Below are 17,843 nucleotides of genomic sequence, written 5' to 3'. Positions count from 1 at the left end.
CCAAGAAATGGCAAAAAGACAAAAAAAAAAAAAAAAAAAAAAAAGAAAGAAACACTGAAATGACCACAGCCCCTCCCGACCTATTCACAGCCAAATTCCTACCCAGTCAGTAACACAAATGGTGATGTAGAGTTACATGAACAGTGCTCGCTAATCTCTAAGGCTATCCCACTGTCACAATGCAACCATGATAAACCACTATAAATCGCAGTGACACAAGAATGACCATATGCTAATTTTATTTTCTCTTCCCTTCACCATCAAACTCCTACTAGAGTCAGTAATAACAAATGGTCACCAGCAGTCACATAAAATTACATTCACACTGTCATCACACTGTCACACCCTGGACAATACAGATGTAAAGACATCCCCTCCACATGAGACCAAGGATTAAATCCATTAAACTATAACTTGACTAAGAAACAATAAATTGTAACACGCCTTCACTTATCAAGCGTGCTTTCATTGTTCTTGCAAACTGCATGTCTTCCAAACTTCAGGTAGCTTGGCCAATACATCACAAGATTCCTTTAAACACTCCCTATAGATAACACTTCTGAGTCACTACAGCAACAGTTGCCTAAATTGTTTTTCAGGAACTTGGAGCTACTTCTGGCCCGGCTCCAGAGGTTGAGACCACCGACCACTCAACTGGGTCTGTGACTGTCAGACGGATAATCTTTTGACTTCAGAGGGCTGAAAACGCCACCCTCTGTAACAAAACCATTGTGTCTTATGAAGAAGCATGAAGCTTCGTTACGCCTGCGTAAAAGAATGATTATCACCTGCTCCCAATCACTTTCCCCTGCACCCTGTACTCTTTACCCATAAATAACCCAAGCCCCTCACCTTCCAGGAGGCGGATTTGAGACATTCTTCCATCTCCTCGCTTAGCTCCCTCATGAATAAACCCTTTCTCTGCTACAAACCTCAGAGTCTGAGGCATCTCAGACTTTGGCTTGCCCCGGGTGTAGCAAATGAATCTGTTATGTGTTTATGAACCTGGTTCAGTTACACACATACCAAATCAATGACATGGCCAGGAGTCACACACAGCCACGTAAACCCGTTCACGTTGTCACAAACCGCCACATATTCCTGCTGTCATAATTAAGAACAGTGTTACACAACCCACACACACCCCTGCTCTTCGCCAGCCCCCTGCACCCTTGAGATCCCGGCCGGGCTCCCTGCTCCCTCACAGACCACCTATCACGAGTAGGTTCCCTCGGGTTCGACCGTAGTTGAACCCTCCAAGCGAGCAGTCTTTCCACGGCTGACCCGTGACCTCTGCACCCCGCGAGGCCAGCTGCTTCGTGGAGTGCTCCCAGGCGAAGGAAGTGGGAGAGTGGCCTGAGGCACAGAAGATCCTAGAAAAAGTAGACCAGAGCCCCGTTAAGCGCCCGACGACGCTAAGGTGGGGCGTACGTTCAGGAAGGGCAATTCGTGGCACCCTGAACTGTCGAGCCTCAAGGCACACTGAATTCACTCACCTTGGCACCAGGGAATCAACCAAAGTATGCTTTGGGGCAGGTGGGAACCCCGAGGCGGGGAGGATCCTGGGAAATGTAGTCCAGGGCGAGCCGTCCCTTAGGGCCGCGGTGGACGCTGGGAAACGCAGCTCCATCTGCCTCACTCGGTCTTCTCTCCGCACCGACAATCTGGGTATGTTCTTGAGCAGAGCGGGCTTGGCTGCTATTACGGAACCTGATCCAAGCCCCTTCGCCAAGACTGGAGCCTCTTTCGTCGGCTGTTCAATTCACGCCCTCTAGGAGGTGCGCTGGTGTCGAGTTGGTGCATCCCATCCCCAGGAGAGGGAGGAAAAACCTGCAGTTCTAAACCGAGGTCTTGGCGGGGACAGGGGCGGGGGCGGCTGCCAAACTGATTCAGAGGAGAGTGGGATCCTTGGTGACAAATCTTGTAACATTGTGCAAACACTGATATATTATTTCCTTAGGGGGCAGTGAGGGAGACCATGGGACATTAAAAAAAAAAAAAAAAGTCAAATGTTAATTCGAGTTTCAGAAGTTTTTTTTACCGTTAAATAGAATAAGAGGATTCGAAAAGAGCGAATAAAATGGGGGAAATTATCATGTAATACAAGAAAATTTCTCAAAACTGACAGACACGAGTCAACAAGCTGACTTCATCGAGTTAAGCAGCAATGGACGAAAAAGATCCATTCTAAGGCTTACAATTGGACAATTCCAAAGTATCTGGGTTGGCAGACAACGCCCACTGCTAGCCAGCAGGGAATGAGCCCATTACAACATGTCTCTGCCACTAATTACCACTTAGTACTCTGTACCAAAGCCAAAAGGCAACTACTCGATGACTCAGACATGTAAGTAAGTGAATGGAGAAGGGAAATAAAAACATGAAGAATGAACAATATGGAAGCTTTTTTTTTTTTTTTTTTGGTCTTTTTGCCATTTCTTGGGCTACTCCCGCGTCATATGGAGGTTCCCAGGCTAGGGATCTAATCGGAGCTGTAGCCACAGCCTACGCCAGAGCCACAGCAACGTGGGATTCCAGCCGCAACTGCGACCTACACCGCAGCTCTCCGCAGCGCTGGATCCTTAACCCACTGAGTAAGGCCAGGGATTGAGCCCGCAACCTCATGGTTCCTAGTCGAATTCGTTAACCACTGAGCCGCGACGGGAACTCCTGTAAGCATGGTTACTGGAGTGTTTTCCTCCTTTAATTCCTGGCTTTGACTAGAGGGGGGGCATGTCCCAGAAGTATGCAGTGGGTGCAAACAGCAAAAGCTATGAGACAAACCCCCTCCTTCTAGTCAGAAGACTAGAAAAAGATGCTCCTGAAAGGGGTGGGGAAATCCCCCTCCTTTTTTCTCCTTTCTTTTTTTTCTTAACTGACTTTGCACTACACCAGCCCCAGTCATGAGGCTGCACTGCCACTACAGTTGCTGTCAGCAGAACCAAGAAAAGAGACCAATGGGGTCCAAAAAGGGTGTATTATTTCCTCTCTCTCCCCATTGTCACCACAATGTGAGGTGTGTGACAGCATAGAGACAGGGGAAACAGCCAAAACTTTAACAGAAACTCATTCTTTCTAACTAGAGGACCAGAAAAAGTAGCTCCTAGAAGATGTAGGGAAATCCGGGATGAGGCCTCCAGGGGGATCACCTAATTCTATGAACGAACTGACACAGGACCTACACTCACCCTTAAGCTGTACATGAGTGACAGGTCTAAAGAAGCAGAGTAAAGGCTCTGAGAACTTAACCATGATATAAACCACCACACAAGTCCTAGACTAACCTCAGAGTGGCACATGTGTGGGCATTCCCAAACAGCATAGCAAAGCCTTTGAAAACTGAACTGATATTGATCTACTGCTCACAGAAGGCTAAACAAAACTTTCAGTCTGAACCTAAGTGGGTATATTGTCCAGCTGATTTTATCAGAAAACAGACATATGCTGGAATCAAAAAAAAAAAAAAAAGAAAGAAAACAGAACCTGAGGGAGTTCCTGTCGTGGCTTAGTGGTTAACGAATCCAACTAGGAACTATGAGGTTGCGGGCTCAATCCTTGGCCTTGCCCAGTGGGTTAAGGATCTGGTGTTGCTACTGAGCTGTGGTGTAGGTCACAGACGCAGCTTGGATCCCGCGTTGCTGTGGCCCTGGCGTAGGCTGGAGGCTATCGCTCAGATTAGACCCCTAGCCCGGGAACCCCCATGTGCCACATGAGCAGCCCTAGAAAAAGGCAAAAAGACAAAAAAAAAGAAAAGAAAAAGAAAAAAAAGAAAACAGAACCTGAGAAAATATATTTTTTTTTGTCTTTTTTTTTTTTTTTTTTTTTTTTTTGCTATATCTTGGGCCGCTCCCACGGCATATGGAGGTTCCCAGGCTAGGGGTCCAATCGGAGCTGTAGCTGCCGGCCTATGCCAGAGCCACAGCAACGTAGGATCAGAGCTGCGTCTGCAACCTACACCACAGCTCACGGCAACGCCAGATCGTCAACCCACTGAGCAAGGGCAGGGATCGAACCCGCAACCTCATGGTTCTAGTCGGATTCGTTAACCACTGCACCACCACGGGAACTCCTGAGAAAATATTTTAAATTTCCAGGATACAATCCAAAAATACTTGATATACAAAGAACCAGTGAAACTGATCAATTATCAAGGGAAAGTCAACAGATGCCAAATAAAGATGACTCAAATGTTAGCATTATTAGACAAAGACTTTAAGGCAGTTATTATGACTAATCTTCATTTCATTCTTGAAATGAATGGAAATACAATTTCTCAAAAGAGACATAAACACTATTAAAAGATCAGGTAGTTCTCCTGTAGCACAGTGTGTAAAAGATCCAGCATTGTCATTGCAGTGGCACAGGTTGGGTCCCTGGCCCAGGAACTTTCATATACTGAAGATGCAGCCAAAAAAGGAAAGAAAAAAAAGATCCAAATGGAAATATTAAAACTGAAAAATACAATACCTGGAATTAAAAATTATTAGATAGAATCAATTGCAGAATGGAGATAATAGAGGAAAGAGTCAGTGAACTTAATCAATAAAATCTATGGAGTTCCCGTCGTGACACGAATCCGACTAGGAACCATGAGGTTGCGGGTTCAATCCCTGGCCTCGATCAGTGGGTTAAGGATCCAGCATTGCCATGAGCTGTGGTGTAGGTCGCAGACGTGGCTCAGATCCCGAGTTGCTGTGGCTCTGCCCTAGGCCGGCCACTACAGCTCCAATTTGACCCCTAGCCTGGAAACCTCCATATGCCGTGGGAGCGGCCCTAGAAAAGGCAAAAAGACAAAAAAGAAAATTAAAAAAAAAAGTTAATAAAATCTATCAGGAATTCCTATTGTGGCTCAGCGGGTTAAGAACCTCACATAGTGTCCCTGAGGATTCGAGTTCCGATCCCTGGCCTCATCAGTGGGTTAAGAATCCAGCACTGCCACAAGCTGGGCAGAGGTCACTGATAATGGCTCAGATCCCGCATTGCTGTGACTGTGGCTGTGGCGTAGGTTGGCAGCTGCAGCTCTGATTTGACTGCTATCCTGGGAACTTCCATATGCCACAGGTGCAGCCCTAACAAGAAAAAAAAAAATCTTAAAAAAATGAAATTTAGCCAATTTGAAGAGCAGAAAAAAGATTGAAAAAAAAAAAAGAACAAATCCTTAGCAACTAAGGACAATATCAAATGCTCTAATATTTGTGTCATTAAAGTTCCAGAAGTGGAAGAGAGACATGCAGAAAAAAATATCTAAAGAAACAGGGACTGAGATTTTCTGAAATTTGTTAGAAGACATGAATTTACAAGTTTAAGGAGCTCAGTGAAATCCCAAACAGGATAAACTCAAAAGCATGCCCAGTCACATACTCAAATTGCTGGAAAAAAAGAGAAAATTTTCAAAGCAGCCAAAAAAATTACACATTATATATGGAAACAATGATTCAAAGAGTTGTAAGTTTCCCATCAGAAACCTTAAGGGCCAGAAGACAGGGGAAACGATATGTGTAAAGTGCTAAAAAATAAATAAATAAATGCCAATCCATAACTCCATATACAGCGCAAATATCTTTTAAGATCTAGGATGAAATAAAGACATTCTCAGGTGAAAGAACACTAAGAGAATTCTCACCAGCGCCCTGCTTTTAAAAAAATGCCAAGGGAGGAGTTTCTATCGCGGCGCAGTGGTTAACAAATCCAACTAGGAATCATGAGGTTTTGGGTTTGATCCCTGGCTCCTCAGTGGGTTAAGGACCTGATGTTGCCGTGAGCTGTGGTGTAGGTCACAGATGCGACTCGGATCCCGTGTTGCTGTGGCTGTGGTGTAGGCCGGTGGCTACAGCTCCTATTCGACCCCTAGCCTGGGAACCTCCATATGCCGCGGGAGCAGCCCTAGAAAAGGCAAAAAATAAAAAAGAAATGCCAAGGGAAGGGAGATCAAGATGACAGAATAGGACAGAGAGCCCCTGCCCCCACCTCCACCTCCCCATCTTCCCACCCCCACCTCACTATCCCCCCAGCCCTGCCAATAAACACATCAAAAATACATCTACATGTGGTGTAGTTCTCACTGAAAACTAACGAGACTGGCAGAAAGAATCTAGTATATACAAGATTGTAAAAAAGATCCACAAGGAATTGGGTAGGAGGGGAAAAGAAGCGATCAAGTCAGGACCTGTATCCCTGAGAAAAGACACAGAAGAGGTGGGGAATGATGCAGAAAGAGCCTCTCCCCAGGGATTGAATGGCTCCAGGCACATATTCGGAGCCTCAGACCTGGGATCTGAGGCTGGAAAGATGAGTCTCCTAAGCTGGTTTGAAAACCAGTGGGACTAACATCTTGCATACTCCTGGCAATGAAGCAAAAGAAGCTAGTGAAACTACACGGAACTCTGGCCAGTTCCTGAACAGGCCAGGTGCATGCCCCAGCCTGAGCCAAGCACTACCTTCAGCCCTGCTTGCTCCCCAGTACAGCTCCACACTACGACAAAAGTTGCCATGGCTGAGGGGAGAGCTCAGTTGTGAAGGATGGAGCCAATTTAGACCCGAATCTGGGCAGAAGCAGCCATTACTGGCACTTACAAAGGCAGCACATAGGGAGCTATCTAAGACTGACTGAAGCCAGGGCCAGCACATCCTACACCCTGACCCAGGTCAACTGCCTGCTCCAGCCCCCTTGCTCCAACACTGCTTCCTGCTGGGTCAAGGGTGCTGGTGCTGGGAGGGGGAAGAGCATACACTTAGAGGAAAATAGCGAGCTCAGTCTCTACCCTTAGGGCTTCTGCTCCAGCAACTGGGACCTGATGCAGCCTACAATAGAGTGGTGTTGGCCAATGAGCAGAGGAGAAGCCCAGATCCCACCTGACTTGGGCTCTAGCCCCTTCACCTCCAGCCCCACCTCCAACCAAGGTGATAGCTGCCTGGTTGAACACATTTATGCTGGCATCAGATCCAGCTCTCTCACCAAAGCCACTGGGTTCACGCAGACTGATAAGGATACTCCCACACAAGGAGCTTCCATGTGCCACAGGCAGAGCCCCCTCCAAAATAAGTCTACAAATAACAAATGCTGGAGAGGATATAGAGAAAAGGGAACCCCTTGTACACTATAGTGGGAATGTAAATTGGTGCAGCCACTATGGGAAACAGTAGGGAGGTTCCTCAAAAAGCTAAAAATAGGGAGTTCCCACCGTGGCACAGTGGAAATTAATCCGACTAGGAACCATGAGGTTACAGGTTCGGTCCCTGGCCTTGCTCAGTGGGTTGAGGATCCCGAGTTGCTGTGAGCTGTGGTGTAGGTTGCAGACGAGGCTCGGCGCTGGTATTGCTGTGGCTGTGGCGTAGGCTGGCGGCTACAGCTCCGATTAGACCCCTAGCTTGGGAACCTCCGTATGCCGAAGGTGTGGCCCTAAAAAGACAGAAAAAAAAAAAAAGCTAAAAATAGAGTTACCATATGATCCAGCAATCCCACTTCTGAACATATATCTGGATAAAACTCTAATTTGAAAACATACATGCACTCTCATGTTCACAGCAGCACTATTTACAATAGCCAAGACATGGAAGCAACCTAAATGCCCACTGACAGAGGACTGGCTAAAGACGATGGGTACATGTATACAATGGACTACTACTCAACCATAAAAAGAATGAAATCATGCCATTTGTAGCAACATGGATGGGCCTAGAGGTTATCATACTAAATGAAGTAAGTCAGAGAGACAGGAGTTCCCTTGTGGCACAGCAGATTAAGAATCTAGTATTAGCACTTATGAGGTATAGTTGATTTACATCATAATATTTTCAGGTGTAAACACAGTGACTAAGCTTTTTTTTCCCCACTGTACAGCATGGGGACCAAGTTACACATACATGTATACATACTTTTTCCTCCCATTGTTGTGTTGCGATGTTAATATCCTAGACATAGTTCTCAATGCTACACAGCAGGATCTCAGTGTAAATCCATTCCAACAGCAATAGTTTGCATCTGTTAACCCCAAGCTCCCAATCCCTCCCACTCCCTCCCTCTCACCTGGGGCAGCCACAAGTCTATTCTCCAAGTCCATGATTTTCTTTTCCGTGGAAAGGCTCATTTGTGCTGTATATTAGATTCCAGTTATAAGTGACATCATATGGTATTTGTCTTTCTCTTTCTGACTTATTTCACTCAGTATGAGAGTCTCTAGTTCCCTCCATGGTGCTGCAAATGGCATTATTTTGTTCTTTTTTATGGCTATGGCTACAAGTAAACTCCTCAGTCACTGAAAACTTCAGCAACAATTTCTGAATTTTCTCTCTCTAGTTCCATTATCATCATCTGCATGGAAAACTTACCTAATTTGAAGGTCTTTCTCTCCTGTCACATACTTTCACAATGATAGAGAATAGTAATGAAAGAGCACATACCGTGTGTATTATAAATGTAAATTTAAAAAGGGAAAGTATGTATCACCCTTTTTTTTTTTTTTTTTTTGGTCTTTTTAGGGCCACACATGAAGTTCCCAGGCTAGTGGTCAAATTGGAGCTGCGACTGCCAGCCTGCATCACAACCACAGCAACACCAGATCCAAATTCCATCTGCAACCTACACCACAGCTTGAAGCAACACCACAGGCCAGGGATCAAATCTGCATCCTCATGGATACTAGTTGGGTTCTTAACCCAGAGCCACAACTGGAACTCCATCACTTTCATTTATTTATGCAATCAGACTTGAAAGCTTAAATAGGTACTAAACTTATTCCAGTAGGACTCCAAAATAGCCAAGCAGAAATTCTAGAAGAAATGCAATAAACAAATCTTTTTGTTCATTTTTATTACACATCTACATTTTTTAAAAGATAGAAAAAAGTAAAAGGAGAAAATCCTAAATTATCCATAAACTCAGCTATTCAGGATGAGCACTCTAACATTTGCTAACAACCATCCTTCTTCAGAACATGTACAGAAAGGGTATTTGTACAGAAAAGGTTACTTACTTGACAGCTTGTTTTGTTGGCTTCCTTAATCACACTGTAGGAAATTACATTTTTTTATTGCACTGTAAAAACACATAAGGGCAGTGGAAAAAGTGACCTGATGATAATAAAAAGTATGTGCTGTGTGCTTTCCCAGCCCACTGTATCATGCTTCTGGGCACTCTACAGAGTTAGGGGAGAGACAGATTCCTATTCGAAAGTACTTCAGGTAAAAGCGATCCCCAAAGCCTTCTAACTTAAATATAGGCCTATGAGAAGGCCAGACTTGAATGGTTTTCCATAATTGATGGGTGAGGAAATAAAAGCCCTGAAAAGAAAGAGTGACGTCAAGGCCATGACACAGTTTGGGCCAGCTCCCATCTCTTTCAAAACTCCATCTCCCCTCATTTTAAGGCATCTTACAGTAGTAAAGGATTTTTAAAAATAATCGAAATAACAATGAGTTTCTCTTGAATTGGCTTTGCTCGTGATAATTTTATTTTTATTTTGTCTTTTTAGGGCCACATCCACAGCATATGGAGATTCCCAGGTTAGGGGTCGAATCTGAGCTATAGCTTAAGCCACAGCCACAGTAACACCAGATCCAAGCCACACCTGCAACCTACACCACAGCTCATGGCAATGAGAGATGCTTAACCCACCAAGCCAGGGAGTGAACTAGTCAGATTCGTTTCCTCTGAGCCATGATGGGAGCTCTTCCTGATAGTTTTAAAATACCTGGACAATTTGTCAATTTCTCTCTGTAGTTCTTTTTAATTTTAGTCTTATGAATATTCTCAGACTTATTTAGCAACATACAAGATTAGAATTTTATCTTCCTAGTGAATTGATATTTTAACATTCACCTCTAATGACTTTATCTCTAGTAATGTTTGCCTTAAAGATTATTTGGTCTGGTTTTTGTTTTGTTTTGTTTTTGGCGTGGGGGGTGGGGATGCACCCAGGCTAGAGGGTGAATCGGAACTACGGTTGCCGACCTACACCACAGCCACAGCAAATCAGGATCCAAGCGGAGTCTGTAACCTCACGACAATCCGAGTGAGGCCAGAGATTGAACAGGCATCTTCATGGATACTAGTTCAGATTCATTTCCGCTGAGCCACAATGGAAATTCCCTTGTCTGTCGTTTAAATACAACAACTTTCTTTTGCCTGGTATATCTTTTTCGATATTTTTCAGCTTTCTGTGCCTTAATTTTTTAAAAGACATTCCCCCTCTCCCAATGCAGGAGCCTCAACCTGCTAGGCCATCAGAACCCCCCCCCTTTAAATTTGTTTTTAAGGCTGCACACATGGCATATGGAGGTTCCCAGGCTAGGGGTCAAATTGAAGCTGTAGCTGCCACCTAGCTGGATCTGAGCCGCGTCTGTGACCTACATCACAGCTCATATCAACACTAGATCCTTAACCCACTAAGTAAGGACAGGGATCGAACCCGAGTCCTCATGGATGCTAACTGGGTTCGTTAATCGCTGAGCCACAACAGGAAACTCCAGATAGTTCCCTGTTAAATAGCCTATAGCTGCTTTTGAAAAAGAATCCCATTTCATGATCTTTAACTGGAAATTTGAGTCAATTTGTATTTACTGGAATGAATTATGTACTTAGATTTATTTCTACTTTTATGTGGCTGCTATTTATACTCCATTTTGTTTTGGGGTTTTTTTTTGGGGGGTGGGGTGTCGCCTCATTTTCCTGTCTTTCTTTGGGTTGTTTTCTCACTCCATTATTTTCTTCTACTTGAGAAGTTCTCTCTCCCTACCACCCCTCCTACCCTTCCTCCTAGTGGCTACCCTGGTTATTTCAGCATGTATAATCAGTATGTCTGCCATCTTGCTGAAATAGAGTTAAACAGAGTTAAAAAATAAACTCTAACCAGTTACTGCAGCTGTGCCCTAAAGGTCACAGTCCTCCAACCATCTGCATTTTATTTATTTATTTATTTATTTTTGTCTTTTTGCCTTTTCTAGGCCCGCTCCTGAGGCATATGGAGGGTCCCAGGCTAGGGGTCGAATTGGAGCTGTAGTGGCCGGCCTACACCACAGCCACAGCAACGTGAGATCCGAGCCGCGTCTGCGACCTATACACCACAACTCATGGCAACACAGGATCCTTGACCCACTGAGTAAGGCCAGGGATCAAACCCGCAACCTCATGGTTCCTAGTCGGATTCCCTAACCATTGCGCCATGATGGGAATGCCCATCTGCATTTTATTGTCACTTCCGTACAATGATAATCCCCAACCACCTGCATTTTATTTTCATTTCTGTAGGATGATAATCACATTATATAGAACTTTCATTCAATAACATACTCTTGGAGTTCCTGTCATGGCTTAGCAGAAACCAATCTGACTAGTATTCATGAGGATGCAGGTTCGATCCTTGGCCTCACTTGCTCAGTGGGTTAAGGATCCGTTGTTGCCATGAGCTGTGGTGTAGGTTGTGAATGCAGCTCTGATCTGGCATTGCTGTGGCCGTGGTGTAGGCTGGCAGCTGACGGTCCAATTAGACCCCTAGCCTGGGAACCTCCATATGCCTCGGGTGCAGCCCTTAAAAAAAAAAAAGCATTTTGAGGGTTTTTTTTTTTTTTTTTTTTTTTGTCATTTTAGGGCTGCACCCAAGGCATACGGAGGTTCCAAGGCTAGGGCTCTCATCAGAGCTGTAGCTGCTGGCCACAGCCACAGCTACGCCAGATCCAAGCAGTGTTTTCCACCAATATCACAGCTCACAGCAATGCTGGATCCTTGACCTACTGAGTGAGGCCAGGGATTGAACCTGACTCCTCATGGATGCTAGTCAGATTCATTTCCACTGAGCCACGCCAGGAACGCCCTCAAAATTCCCCTTCATGTGACAAGATATCTGAATGAAAATCTTTCAGGTCTGATATTCATCTTAGGGTAGAAAAATAATCATTGGCAAAAGCCAGCATTAATAATGTCCCGGGTCAACTCCACACTCCCCCTTCCCTGCCCCAGGACACGCAGTTCAATCTCAACACATTTTGGAATTATCTGAAATGAAGGTTGACTGTTGAGGAAAAAGAAATTTTTACTGAAAAATTCCAGAGCCTTAATCAAGATATATTGGGGAGACTTATGAACATGCTTCAGCTCTTCAGTATGACAGACCTTTTATCTCCTCAAATCTTGCGTTCTCTCCTCCTCTCATTCAAACCAATTTTCATCTGATGTTCAATGAGAAAATACAATTAATCTAATAGGAACTCCTTTTTTTCTCCCCACAACTAAATCCTCAGAACTGCTTATGTTGACACCTATATTCTCTTCCCTCCTGTTCAAAGAAAGGAACTCAGTTCCTATCAACCACTAACTAGGTCATCTATGCAAAAGCTCATTTATTCCCAGCCTCTCAAATACTTTTGTCCTAAAGTTACCTCACAGTTTATCAATATACTCTATCCATCTCTCTCTCTCTCTTTTTTTTTTTTTTTTTTTTTTTTTTTGGTCTTTTTACTTTTTCTAGGGCCCCTTCCCACAGCATATGGAGGTCCCCAGGCTAGGGGTCGAATCAGAGCTGTAGCCGCCAGCCTATACCACAGCCACAGCAACACGGGATCCGAGCCGTGTCTGCAACCTACACCACAGCTCACAGCAATGCCAGATCCTTAATCCACTGAGCGAGGCCAGGGATCAAACCCGAAACCTCATGATTCCTAGTTGGGTTTGTTAACCACTGTGCCACGACGGGAACTCCCTGATATGTTTTAAAAATGAATTACTACTTAATCCCTAAAAGTCTATGAGAAGATGTTGTAAAGCAACTAAGGCATAAATGTATAAACTTGCAGAAAGCCTCACAATTAGTGGCAGGACCAGTTTTCAAAACTGATCAGTAAAGCCACGGTCTTAAGAATTTACCCTATGCTAATCCATTCTGGTTTCTGACCCCAGCAGTCCACTACATGGCAGGTTTAACATACTGCCAAATTTAAAGGACACTGGCTCATTTAATTTTATACGCAAAGCCAAAAGAATGACCATTTCTATCTTTATCCACTTTGCTCTCTTAGCTTCTAAGACACACTCCCTAGACTCCTGCCTTATTAGCACAGATTAGCTGCTTCTTTCCTTTGTGTAACTTTTTTTTTTAGGGCTGTACCGGCAGCATATGCAAGTTCCCAGGCTTGGAGTTGAGTAGAGGCTATAGCTGCTGGCCTTCACCACAGCTACAGCCACAGCCACAGCAGATCCGAGCTGCATCTGCGACTTACACCACAGCTCATGGTAATGCAGGTTAACCCACTGAGTGGGACCAGGGATTGAATCTGCACCTCATGGATGCTAGTCGGGTTCCTTTCCGCTGAGCCACAATGGGAACTCCCCTTTGCGTGACTTCTAAACACTGCAGTACTAAGGCTTAAACCTTGCCTACTAGTTTCCTCTAAATACATTCCTTACCTCACTGGTCTTATCCCATCAGCTGTCTTTAACACTATGTGAAGGCTTATGATTCCAAAGTCACCGAGGTTGTCTCCTCTGATTTCCAGTCAAACAAGGCTTTCAAATCGAACACACCTCAAACCAATTTTTGATTCTATTCCCTCCCTAAATGCTTCTCCGTGGTCCCTAAAGTTTTAATCAGCTGGTTGTGGAAATTAAAAATTGGCATAGTGGAGTTCCTGTCATGGCTCAGCAGTTAACGAACCCAACTAGCGTCCATGAGGACCCACGTTGGATTCCTGGCCTCAGTGGGTTAAGGATCCAGCATTGCCATGAGCTCTAGTGTAGGTCACAGACATGGCTCAGATCCCGTGTTGCCATGGCTGTGGTGTAGGCCGGCAACTACAGCTCTGATTCGACCCCTAGCCTGGGAATCTCCATATGCTGCAGGTGCAGCCCTAAGGCAAAAAAAAAAAAAGTTGGCATTTGTACTTGATGTCTTCCTTTCTGTTATCACGCACCTCGAGTCCTGTCAACTCACCTCCAAATAAATCTCAGAACTATCCATTTCCATCTATCTCCAGTGCAACATCTCTATCCTAACCTCTATCACTCTGCTTCAGTGATTACTCAGCCTCTAAAATGGCCACTCTGCCTCTCTGCTCTTGTTCCCATTTCAGTCCACTATTCACAAAGCTTAAACTAAATGATTTTGTCAAACGTCAATCATACTGCTGTACTCGTCTCCTTTGGCAGACTCTCGGGGCACTTAATAAATCAAGCCTTTGATACAATGGCCTATGACCCTCATATCATATACTCCATGCCTGTATCTTCAACCACATCCCAGAGATCTTCCCCGCATCACACACAAGGGCACTAGCAAAGTGTTAAGAAGGCAGCAGCATGTTCTTCTGATATTCATTATATATCTAATGTCTGGCATGTAGTAAAGAGGAGGCAAATGTTTGTCAAAGTCTGCAACAGCCGTCCCTCCCACCTATTATAATGGGAAGTTGTGAGAAGCCATACATTGTGGCACATTCACATAGTGGTGCAGCGGAAACAAATCTGACTAGCACCCATGAGGTTGGGGGTTTGATCCCTGGCCTTGCTCAGCGGGTCAAGGAGCTGGCATTACTTTGGCTGTGGTGTGGGCTGGCGGCTACAGCTCTGATTAGACCCCCAGCTTGGGAACCTCCATATGCCTTGGGTGCGGCCCTAGAAATACAAAAAAAAAAAAAAAAAAAAAAGCAAATAAAAGCCGTAACTTGCTTTATACTTGGCTTGCCACTAAATAGATGTAAAACGCTAATCTTGTCACTTACCTCTCATTTTTCCTAGAGAAATGAAGAATAATATACTCTCTACTATCCCAATGGAACTGTTCTGAAGATAAAATAGTTCAGATCATCAGTTCTCAAAGTGTGGTCCCTGGCACAGTGGTAGGTAGCAGCAGCACCTGGGAACCTGTTGGAAATAAATTCTCAGCCCCAACCCCAGATTTACTGAATCAGGAACTCAGGAGACAAGGCCCAGTAATACGCCCTCTAGGTGATTCCAACATACACTTAGGTTTAAGAATTTTTTCTTTTATTTAGGGCTGAACTTTGGACATACTGAAGTTCTGAGACTAGGGGATGAATATGAACTGTAGCTGCAGGCCTTATCACAGCCACAGTAACGCAAGAACGGAGTCGCATCTTCGACCTACACCACAGCTCATGGCAACACTGGATCCTTAACCCACAGTGTGAGGCCAGGAATCAAATCCCCGTCCTTATGGACACTAGTCAGGTTTGTCACTGCTGAGCCACAGCAGGAACTCCCAAGTTTAAGAATTTAGATGAAAACACTGAAAAAAATAGAGCTAAATAAATGCCAGGTTATTATTGCTTTGTATGACAAAACAATGTTATTTATCAATGGTAAACAGTAAAATTACAGTAAAATTACAAAGTCAAGTTTTCCATAAAATAGCCTGTGTTGGTTCATGGTGGGGTTTTTTTTTTTTGTTTTTTTCGTCTTTTGTCCTTTTAGGGCCACACTCACGGCATATGGAGGTTCCCAGGCTAGGGGTCTAACAGAGCTGTAGCTGCCAGCCTACACCAGAGCCACAGCAACACCAGATCCAAGCCGCGTCTGTGACCTACACCACAGTTCATAGCAACGCCGGATTCTTAACCCACTAAGCGAGGCCAGGGATTGAATCTGCAACCTCATGGTTCCTAGTCAGATTTGTTTCCACTGCCCCACACCGGGAACTCCCTGGTTCACAGGTTTTAAACACAGAGCACCCTAAAAGTGAAATACATACACAGTCATGCAAGAAAAGCAGAGATAGTATTGCTTAAATGACGGATAAAACCAAGAATACCTGAAACAGTAAATGCAAGGTTGTAACAGAAATTAGGCTATTTGAGAGATTTTGTTGGCCTTGGGGCAAAAATAAAGATGTTTTATGGTCCCTCACATGGTTTGGGTATGCTGTAAGTTTTATCTATTAAGACGTATCCAGGGAACGTGGGCAATGTGGGATTAACCACAATAGATAATATAAATCCTGACTAACAATTCAGGTTTCTAACAATCAAGTCATTTTTCTTTTTTGTGTGTGTTTTAGGCCTGAGGCATATGGAGGTTCCCAGGCTAGGGGTCGAATTGGAACCGTAGCTGCCAGCCTATGCCACAGCCACAGCAACGCAGGATCCGAGCAGTGTCTGCAACCTACACCACAGCTCACGGCAATGCTGGATCCTTAACCCACTGAGCAAGACCAGGGATTGAACGAACCTGCGTCCTCAGGGATGCTAGTCAGATTCATTGACTGCTGAGCCACAGGTGGGAACTCCAATCAAGTCATCTATATCTATTAGGATGAAATAAGACAGATGTTCAGGTCATCTGCTTCCTGACATGCTGAGTAAAATGACTAATTTTTGATTCAACTTCCCTCTATGGGTCAACATTACCAGCCTTGCTGGATGGGGGAGGAGGGTAACCCAACCCATGGCCAGGAGACATGTAAGTATTCTCCTGGCTTTGTCTTACTGGCAGGCTTTATTTACTCTGCTGACTCCAAAGCTGCAAAAACACAGGGGGAACAGTTAAGAGCAGAGTTAGGCATGAGAGATTAAGGAGAAAAAAGTCGCTTAGAAAAATGTCTCATGACTAATATCTTTATAGAGAATGTTTTTCCCCTTCTAGGTATAAGTGGAGGCAATTTTAAAAAGGAATACAAACATCAGGTGCAATTCCCTAATAGATTTAGTATAAAATACCTTTCTTTTAAGGGGGTGAGGGACTTCATGGAAGAAAGGATGAAGACTCATGTAGATACGTTAGTCATGGTCATTCTTCCAAAAAGGCTAAAGATACACAAAATGTTGTGGCATTTAATTGAGCTTAAGAGCTTTTTCAAAAGCGGTGTTTTTTTTTTTTTAAATATCAAGCCCAGGAGTTCCCATCATGACTCAGTGGAAACAAATCTGACTAGCAGGTTCAATCCCTGGCCTTGCTGAGTGAGTTAAATATCCAGCATTGCTGTGAGCTGTGGTGCAGGTTAAAGATGTGGCCTGGATCTGACGCTGCTGTAGCTATGGCGTGGGCCAGAGGCTATAGCTCCAACTGGACCCCTAGCTGCAAGTGCAGGCCTAAAAAGCCCCCCCCCCCAAAAAAAAGAAAAAAAAAAATCAATCCCAGGGGTTCTATTGAGGTGTGTAGGTTAGGGATCTGGCATTGCCACTGCTGTGGCTCAGGTTCAATACCTGGCCTAGGAACAGCCAGATGCCACAGGTATGGCCAAAACAAAACAATCTCCCCCCCTTTTCAACCTCAAGTGCTCTATTGCTGATGTTCACCATTCAGGAAAACCTTTAACAACATTATTTATATCAAGTTACACTGTGATGATGGACTAAATACAAAATATCTTCAGTAATAAGTGGTTTACACAGTAGAATTCTGTTGAGTCCAAACCACTTTTTTCTTATTCATCCTATCCTCCCCACCTTTGTAAAACAAACAATAACTTGATGGGGAGAATCCCTTACAATGGCCATGTTTATCAGATCTTCATGTTGTAAGCTTCAAATATCTTACAATTCTGTCAATTATACCTCAATAAAACTGGAAAACACACACACACACACACACACACAAAAGGTGTGTTTGTCAAAGCAGAGGAAAGAATGAAATAACCTACAGGTTAAAACTGAGATCCAGCTGTTGGCAATTAACTCGAATTGTGGATGTTCTGGGAAGTTGAATGGTTTTCTCTTTTTAAAAACGAATCAATCAAAACCTTAATTTTTAATGCATAAGCTGCTCCCATGGAAATCTACAGGACAGGAAAATGGTCATTCCAAAATCAGTTTATCTGAAAAAGAAAAATTATATGAAGTCTGTGTATGTATCCTCATTTAACTAAATTTTCTTAAAAATTCCTAAGCTCAAATGATGTCGC

The 17,843-nt window shown here is 44.1% G+C and overlaps 1 protein-coding gene across 1 annotated transcript in view; it reads right to left on the bottom strand.

Annotated features, from left to right (window-relative positions):
- The window catches only part of ZNF146 (zinc finger protein 146), an 82,329-nt gene continuing 79,733 nt past the window's right edge, over nucleotides 15,248–17,843 (bottom strand). Inside the window, exon 4 of the transcript XR_002345317.1 lies at nucleotides 15,248–17,756. The gene's annotated coding sequence lies outside the window, so the exon portion shown is untranslated. The remainder of the gene's footprint in view (nucleotides 17,757–17,843) is intronic.

This window comes from Sus scrofa, chromosome 6 (assembly GCF_000003025.6).
Source record: "Sus scrofa isolate TJ Tabasco breed Duroc chromosome 6, Sscrofa11.1, whole genome shotgun sequence".
NCBI lineage: Eukaryota > Metazoa > Chordata > Mammalia > Artiodactyla > Suidae > Sus > Sus scrofa.
This window is presented reverse-complemented; position numbering and strand designations above follow the sequence as displayed.